The following is a 7,867-nucleotide window of genomic DNA, read 5'->3' on the forward strand; positions in this document are numbered from 1 at the left end:
AAATGCACAATTTATACTAGTGAATTCAAAATATTAATTACAAAATTTATTTTACTAGAAATATTTTTCGACGTAGTACTGTTTATTTCATTATATAAAAAAATATTGTTTACAGTTTATTTTTAAAGATTATCAACTTATTAAAAAACTTAGAGTTAATTCATATATGGCCCCCTACTTTGTGACCAGCTTCCTTTATGGCCCCCTTTTTTTCGTAAATTCAAATATGGCCCCCTATTTTCAGGTAAATGTCATTACTACCCTTCTTAATTCTAAATTTAAAACATTTAAAAAATTTATTTCAACCTCACCCCTCTCCCTCTCCACCTCATCTCTCCCTACACCTCACCCCTCTCTCTCTCTCTCTCCAATTCACCTCTCTCTCTCTCTCTCTCCAACTCACCTCTCTCTCTCTAACTCATCTAAAAAAAATATTTCTCTCTCCTCTCTCTCTCTAAATTTTTTTTATTTTTAAATCTCTCCACTCTCTCTCTCTCTCTAAAACTCCGGCGAAGGGGGTTTCCCTTCGCCGGAGGATCTGTTCACGAACAGAGAGCTGTTCACGAATAGAGATTAAACGTTGAATTCGACAATAGAGATTAAACGTTGAATCTGATTGTTTACAGGACAAGAACAACGACAATGCTATCAAATTCCTTAACAAAAGATTAGGGCAGATGAACCAAAACAACAATTAGGCAGTGATAACATAAACCCTACTCCAATTCTCAATTAATCAGCATTTGTCAAATTCATCAAAAGTGAACAGATTATTCTAACAGTTGTTAAAGATGAAAACTTTTTAAGTAACCTCAGCTTACTTGTAAATCATCATCATCAAAGATTAGAAGCAGATTGTGAAGAACCAGAAACAACATAATCAAGATCGATCATATCTTCAATTGAATCATTAACATCCACTGTTTGTTCCTTCACTTCTTCTTTGTTTGAGCCCAATCCATCTAAATCTTCTAATCCAGGTACCACAGCAATAGAAGCAATTGAAAACCCTTTTGACCTAGCTGGCGAAAAATTCTCCCCAAAACTAAGTTGCTTAATTGAATCAACCCGATCTTTAACCCCACCAATTAAATCCAAAATTTTACTTTTCTCATTTTCCCCCAAATTTTCCTTCAATTTCAAGAACTTCAATCTCAAAGCAGATCCGGACTTGATAATAAACGGATCATCAAGATCTGAAACCCAATCAACAGCCATGATATCATTAATGATTGGTAAAATAGATTCTTTAACAACAGATTTATGATCTGGATGAACTGTATAAGCGTTCAAATCTTCTTTCGATTTGTATCTAGTATGTAATAAATGAGTGAACTTGAAGGAAGAAGAAGAAGATAGGTTTCGGAAAATAGGTCCGGCAGTTAAATGAAGAACTTGATCAAGTGAGATGAGAGAGTTCAATCCATTAATCATTTAAAAAAAAATTTAGAGAGAGAGAGGAGAGAGAATTTTTTTTTTTAAGGTTTGAAGGTGGCTGGCCGGAAATTTTCCGGCCGGCCACCTTGCTGGAGAAGAAAGGGGTGAGTTGGAGAGAGAGAGAGAGAGAGGTGAGTTGGAGAGAGAGAGAGGGGTGAGGTGGAAATAAATTTTTTTACTGTTTTAAATTTAGAATTAAGAAGGGTAGTAATGACATTTACTTGAAAATAGGAGGTCATATTTGAATTTACGAAAAAAAGGGAGCCATAAAGGAAGCTGGTCACAAAGTAGGGGGCCATTTAGGAATTAACTCAAAAACTTATTTATCAAAAAAAAAGTATTATTTTATTTTTAGAATGGTTACATAATAAAGTATGAAGAATTTTGGTAGTTTATTAATGAATGTCAACCTCTTTCATTAATGAGTAAAAAGTGTTAACTCTTTTTATAAATAATTAAAATGAGTAAACAAATTTTCTATAAATTCTACAACGTCTCTACTTTGATACAAAGTTATTCTTCTATTGTCTTTTGAGTTGTAAAATTATTTATGATGAAATAGTTGAATAACATGTAGGATTGTGGGCAACCAGTGCCTATACCTATTCGACTTCAAGTAAATCACCACGACTATTGCGTCTCCGATAGTAAACCTATTGCCCGGAGCGGTCCAAGCACAAAGCAGCCAAAGCGGCTGATTTGGACCTCCCTTTGTAAAAAGGCCTCAAGATTCCAATTAACTAAAGATACCTCCAGGCAGAAAAACAGAGAAGCCAAAACCCAGTCAAAATAAAAAGGTCACCGCTTTGAGGAAAGCTAAAAAGTTTCCGGGGAAGACGGTGGAAAACCAAAAAAACTCGATCCAAACGCACCTTATCTCTCTTCTCCGGCCAACTCTTCTTCTCCGACCAACTCTCCCTCTCCGGCGACCGGATCTCTCTCTCTCCCCTCTCTCTCCTCTCTGGCAACTCTTCTTTCTCATCTTTGTCTTCTCTCTCTCCTTTCTCTCTCTCTTCTCTGTATTTCTCTCTTCTCTCTCTCTCTCTAAGTTCCGGCAAAGGGAATGGTCCCTTCGCCGGAACCCTTCTTCTGGAAATAATGGTCGACCATGAAAGCTCAGATAACTTTCTCTCTCTAAGAAATCTAGTATGAATCTGGCGATCAACACTTTCAGTAAACCCTAGCCAAAATCCCATGCTCGAATACGTTGAAGAACTAAGCCTGTTCGAGCTCTAGATGGTGATGACGTCGACTGAGATGAAGAAAACCGAAGGGTTTTATCAGCTTGTTGGGTGCGGTCGTTGTTGGTCATAATTCCGGCCACCGTAGGGTTGTTAATGATATTCCCAGCTATGCCGAGTTGATAAGCCTCTCGAATTGAATCAACCAGCCGATGGAAGCCCTAGATTTTGCTTTCTTTTCTCTTCTGTATCTAACAATTTTTGATGAATTTGGCCATTTCCACGCCTATTAAAAATTGAGTAGCTATTTGGTCTCCTAATGTGAACTACTGAATTAGGGTTTGGATCAAAATCTTCTTCCATGAATGGCTTGTAGTGAATCTTCATTGGAAAGAGAGAGAAGATGGAAGAAAGAGAGGGATGAAGAGAGAAATAGAAGATAGAGGAAAGAGAGGGATGAAGAGAGAGAGAGAGAGAAAAGATAGAGGGATGAAGAGAGAGAGATGGATGACCGGAGTTGTCGCCGGAAATAATGGGCGTCGGAGTTGATGTTGGTGAAAGAAGATGGTGGAAGAAGAAATGGGTAGTGTTTGGAGGAAACAAAAAAAGTTTGTTTCCACCCAAAATTTATTGCCCCGAAAATTTTGCTTATTTCCCCAAAACACTGGCCAATAAAAACTAAGGTTGTGTTTGATACATGTTTTTCCAAGAGAAAGTAGAAAGAATTTCTCAAAAATTTATATTTTTATGTGTTTGGTAGCTAATTAGGGGAAAAGTAAAAAGAGTGTCACGTGACTGACTTTTCCCGAATTTCCTTAAAACGAGGGGAATTTGTTACCCTGCTAATAGGAGAGTAAAACTTTCTTTGTTCCGTCAAAACAAAAACTCTCTCTCTACTACCGCTTCTTTCTCTCTGTATCCTATTATTACCCTCATCTCTCTCTCTCTCTATACTCTTGTTTATCTCTCTCCCTCTCTCTATACTCTTGTTTATCTCTCTCTCTAACCACATGGGTAAGTTATCAGCAAGGGTAGAGAGAGAGAAATAGTGAAAATCTTTTATCTTCAAAGTGTGGGAATTCAAACTTCATTTCATGGTTTTACCTCTATTTCTCATTTTGGATAAATGAAATTGGATCAGATCCATGACTTAAAACGACTATATTCACTTATTCAACTTGATTGAAGTTTTGAATCTAAGTTAGAGAGAAAAGAAATAGAAAGAGAAAGAGAGAAACAACTCGGATTTTTATGTGCATTGAACTCTCTAAGTTATGGATAGTGATCTATTGCGAAAAGAAAGATTTTGTTAAAGGAATTGATAAATCAAAAGGAAATGGAGGATGTTGGCTTAGCAAAGGTAGTGGATATGAGAACTGTGACAAGGAAGAAAATAAAAAAAAATCATCTTTTTCGTTTTCAAAGAAAGAATTCAAGACAGAGAAAGAAGATGGATGAGTTAAGTCATAGAGTTAGAGCTAAAATGTGTATTGTATGGGGGACAGATCCATTGACTTGTTGACAGGTGCACTTTTTTCTTTTTTTTTGTTGAACGATTGACAGATGCACTTCGTGTATGTCTTCTATCCAGCAAATTGGTGCTTGATCCTTAACAAAAAAAAAAACAAATTGGTGCTTGAAATTGGACGTTTGTCCTCCTCACCCAGATAGTTTGTAATTCTCGATTATGATGCAAGGTATAACCCATGTTCTACTAGGCTGACAATTCTATAACCTCACGACTAGAGAAATGTTTTACAAGTGTAATTTCAGCTAAATGAATAAGTACATGGAAATTTGGATACAAAACCGACTGACCCCGCTGTAAAGTTTGCGTTGGATTAGATACCACGAGTGCCACCAATCTTGAAGGTAATTAATCTCTCTTTATAAGAATTAATTTATGTCCTATTTACTGAAAAACAATTGTTGATTTTATTAGTTTAAAATTAGGTTTTGACAAACAACAATTATATTTTCTCTTATTGAATTTTCCTTTTATTCCTTATAAGATATGTTCTTAACGGGTTAACTATGTTATCAGTTGAACAAGATACGACGGAAGAATTGAAATATGAACAAATAATTAGTAATTTTGCATCTATAAAGGCAAGATAAATATTTTCAGACGTTTATATCATTTCTCTATGTAAATTTGATCTTCTTATTAAGTATATTGTACGAATTTATGATTTTTAGTCCTGTTTTTCGTACTAATTTATTTGTTAGGGAAAAAATTAATATATATTTAGATTGTGTAAAAAGGACCTCAAATTTTTCTTCGCTTTAGGCCTCCCAACTACTTGGGTCGGCCCTGCCTATTGCCTAGATTTACTTTTGGCATGAGCGTGTTATTTAGGACAAACCGTGTTCAATTTAATGTTGACACAACATTCGTTTTTATTGAAGTCAACACTAGTACGTCTTGATCTAAATATCTTTCGTTTTAATATTTGAAAATGTTATTAAAAGTATTCCCCATATAATGTTACTAGGGTATATCCCGTGCCCTAGGGCACGTACATTTGTATCAATCAAATGTTACAGAATTTATTGTTACTAGGGTATATCCCGTGCCCTAGGACACAGGCACTTGTACCAATCAAATGTTACGAAATTTATTGTTATATTTTATTGAGAGAGAGAGATTTTTATTAGTTATTATTTTATTGAGACAGAGAGATTTTAATTTCTTTTTTTAACCCGTGAAAATATTTTTTTTCTTTATTTCTTAAATTATTTATCTTCATTTCTAAGAAGGAAAAGATTATTGTTTTTTAAATATGTATCTTTATTTCTACGAAGGACTATATTTTATATTTTGAGAAGGGCTTCTAGCCAATATCCTTCATCGTTTTCCCTTCTGTTTTATTATATAGATTTAGTTTACTATTTATAAATAATTTTAACTTATTAAAAACAATTTTGTGAAAAATGTTTATTAAAATATTGTTTATAGTTTATTTGAAAATATTTAAAATATTTTTATAGTTTGTTTCTAAAGCTAATTAACTTAGAGATTATGCATACGAAATTATGTACCGATTTCACATGTCAGGAGTACTCATAATGTATGACATATTAATGACATCTGGAAATTTTATTTGATAAATGAAAAAAACCTCCACATTCAGCAGTAACCACCAAAATACAAATCTGAATCTTGTGCATACAATGCTTTCACTTGATTAAGCTACAATATTTGAAAATATAGATCGATTATAAATGTGCGGATAAATGCTTTCAAACTTAAGAATTGGGGAATCCACAACAATTGACTCCTTAAAAAGATTTTGACGTGCCATTATTGAAATTTATGGGGAACAATACTTGAGAGCGCCCAATGCTAATGATATTGCAAGATTACTCCAAAAAGGAGAAGAAAGGGGCTTTCCAGGAATGTTGGGGAGTCTTGATTGCATGCATTGGGCTTGGAAAAACTGCCATGTTAGTTGGGCTGGACAATATTCTGGACGTAGCGGACACCCAACTGTGATTCTGGAGGCAGTTGCCTCTTACGACCTTTGGATATGGCATGCATATTTCGGACTTCCTGGATCTAACAATAACATTAATGTACTACAATCATCTAATTTGTTTGCAGATTTAACCAATGGTAAAACTCCGCCCGTACGATATATCTTAGGAACCGAATACAATGTTGGCTACTATTTGGCAGATGGTAGGGGTGGGAATTCTACCCGAAAGCCCGATACCCGTCACGTTTACCCGCGCCCGAAAATGTCCATGGACGCCCGCGCCCGAAGATGGGTACTACCCGCCCAGCCCGATGATTTTTCGTGGGCGGGCTCGGGTATAAAGCTCTGCCCGCCACCCCGCCCATACCCAAGCCCGATATGCTCACCCTACGGGTGCCTATAGATGCCAATCACTTTGAGTGTCGATTACTTCACTATAAAGCCCAAACTAGATTTAAGGTTTCTCCTAAGATATATAAACTACACATTGAAGCAACCCTAATGGTTTACCACATTGAATCTGAAAAATTCGGTAGCATAGAGAGAGAAAAAGAATCTACGTTGTCTCTGTAGCCGTTTCTCTCTTATTTACTAGACTTTCTTGTGCCAACCTTCTTCTCTATTAAATAAGTTATTGGGATCATCTTCCATCTCTATGTAGTGGTCAAATTTTTAGATTATTTTGATGTGAAGGAAAAACAAAGAAGAACTAATGAAACATACAAAGACAAGAAAAAAAGTGGAAGACAACCAAGTCTCATGTTTGCATATATAGATCTATATCAGTTGTTGATTTCTTATGTTACGGAATCTGAGTATTTCTTTCATTTTTGATTTATAAGTTTTGTAAAGATTTGGTATCAATTTGTTTAGAGAAGCTTATTAACAATATCAAATTTCTAGAGTTTCCTGATCTGGTAGAAAAATATCAGATAAAGAAACCCGATGCCCGATTTGCCCGAAGCCCGACTTGCCCGATGCTTTAGTGGGCTTGGGCGGGCTTTGATCATAGGAGATTTCAGAAAAGCCCGCCCGAGAACCCGAGTGGGCAGAGGAGAAACTTACCCGACCCGCCCGAGCCCGACTTAGAATTACCCGCGAGTGCCCATACCCGCCCGATTCCCACCCCTAGCAGATGGTATATATCCGAAATGGACAACTCTTGTTCAAACTATCTCTAACCCTCGGGATATGAAGAAAGGCATTTCGCAATGATGCAAGAAGCATGTCGGAAAGATGTTGAACGGGCATTTGGTGTTCTTCAAGCTAGACTTGCCATTATTAAAGAACCTGGACGTTTTTGGGATAAAGAGGTGCTCCATGATATAATAACTGTGAGCATTATAATGAATAACATGATCGTAGAGGATTAACGTGAAAAGGATTTTGACCATATTTATGAAACACTTGACCCGGATGAAGATATCCAAGAAGAAGACACTAAAAGTTTCCACAATTCCTATCTCGACATAAAAAAAATTAAAGATAAATATGGCCATTACGCGTTAAGAAATGCTTTGGTTGAGCATTTATGGGCAAGACGGGGTGATACTTCGTCTTAGAAAAATGATTAAATTCTACGAGACGATATGATCTTATTTATTATCTAATTTTGTATTTTGTTACGTATTTTATGTTTATTAATAAAATTTTAATTATTGTCATTTATAATTATATAATTAATTAAATAGTATTATTAGTTTACTAGAATACAAAGGTAATAGGACACAAGTGTCAATTCATAAAACATATTAAGGACTCAAGTGTAAA

The 7,867-nt window shown here is 35.6% G+C and overlaps 2 pseudogenes across 1 annotated transcript; one reads left to right on the plus strand and one right to left on the minus strand.

Moving 5' to 3' along the window:
• Positions 1 to 583: 583 nt before the first annotated feature.
• On the minus strand, positions 584 to 1,434 carry LOC147566770 (stress-response A/B barrel domain-containing protein UP3 pseudogene; annotated as a pseudogene). Its single transcript, XR_015237476.1, has one exon. The product of XR_015237476.1 is annotated as a stress-response A/B barrel domain-containing protein UP3 pseudogene (transcript).
• A 4,421-nt stretch (positions 1,435 to 5,855) lies between these two features.
• Positions 5,856 to 7,470, plus strand: LOC147566771 (uncharacterized; annotated as a pseudogene).
• Positions 7,471 to 7,867: the final 397 nt, after the last annotated feature.

The sequence above is a fragment of the Eschscholzia californica genome, unplaced genomic scaffold, assembly GCF_041429995.1.
Source record: "Eschscholzia californica isolate CP2 unplaced genomic scaffold, dmEscCali1.0.p SCAF_1, whole genome shotgun sequence".
NCBI classification, from domain to species: domain Eukaryota; kingdom Viridiplantae; phylum Streptophyta; class Magnoliopsida; order Ranunculales; family Papaveraceae; genus Eschscholzia; species Eschscholzia californica.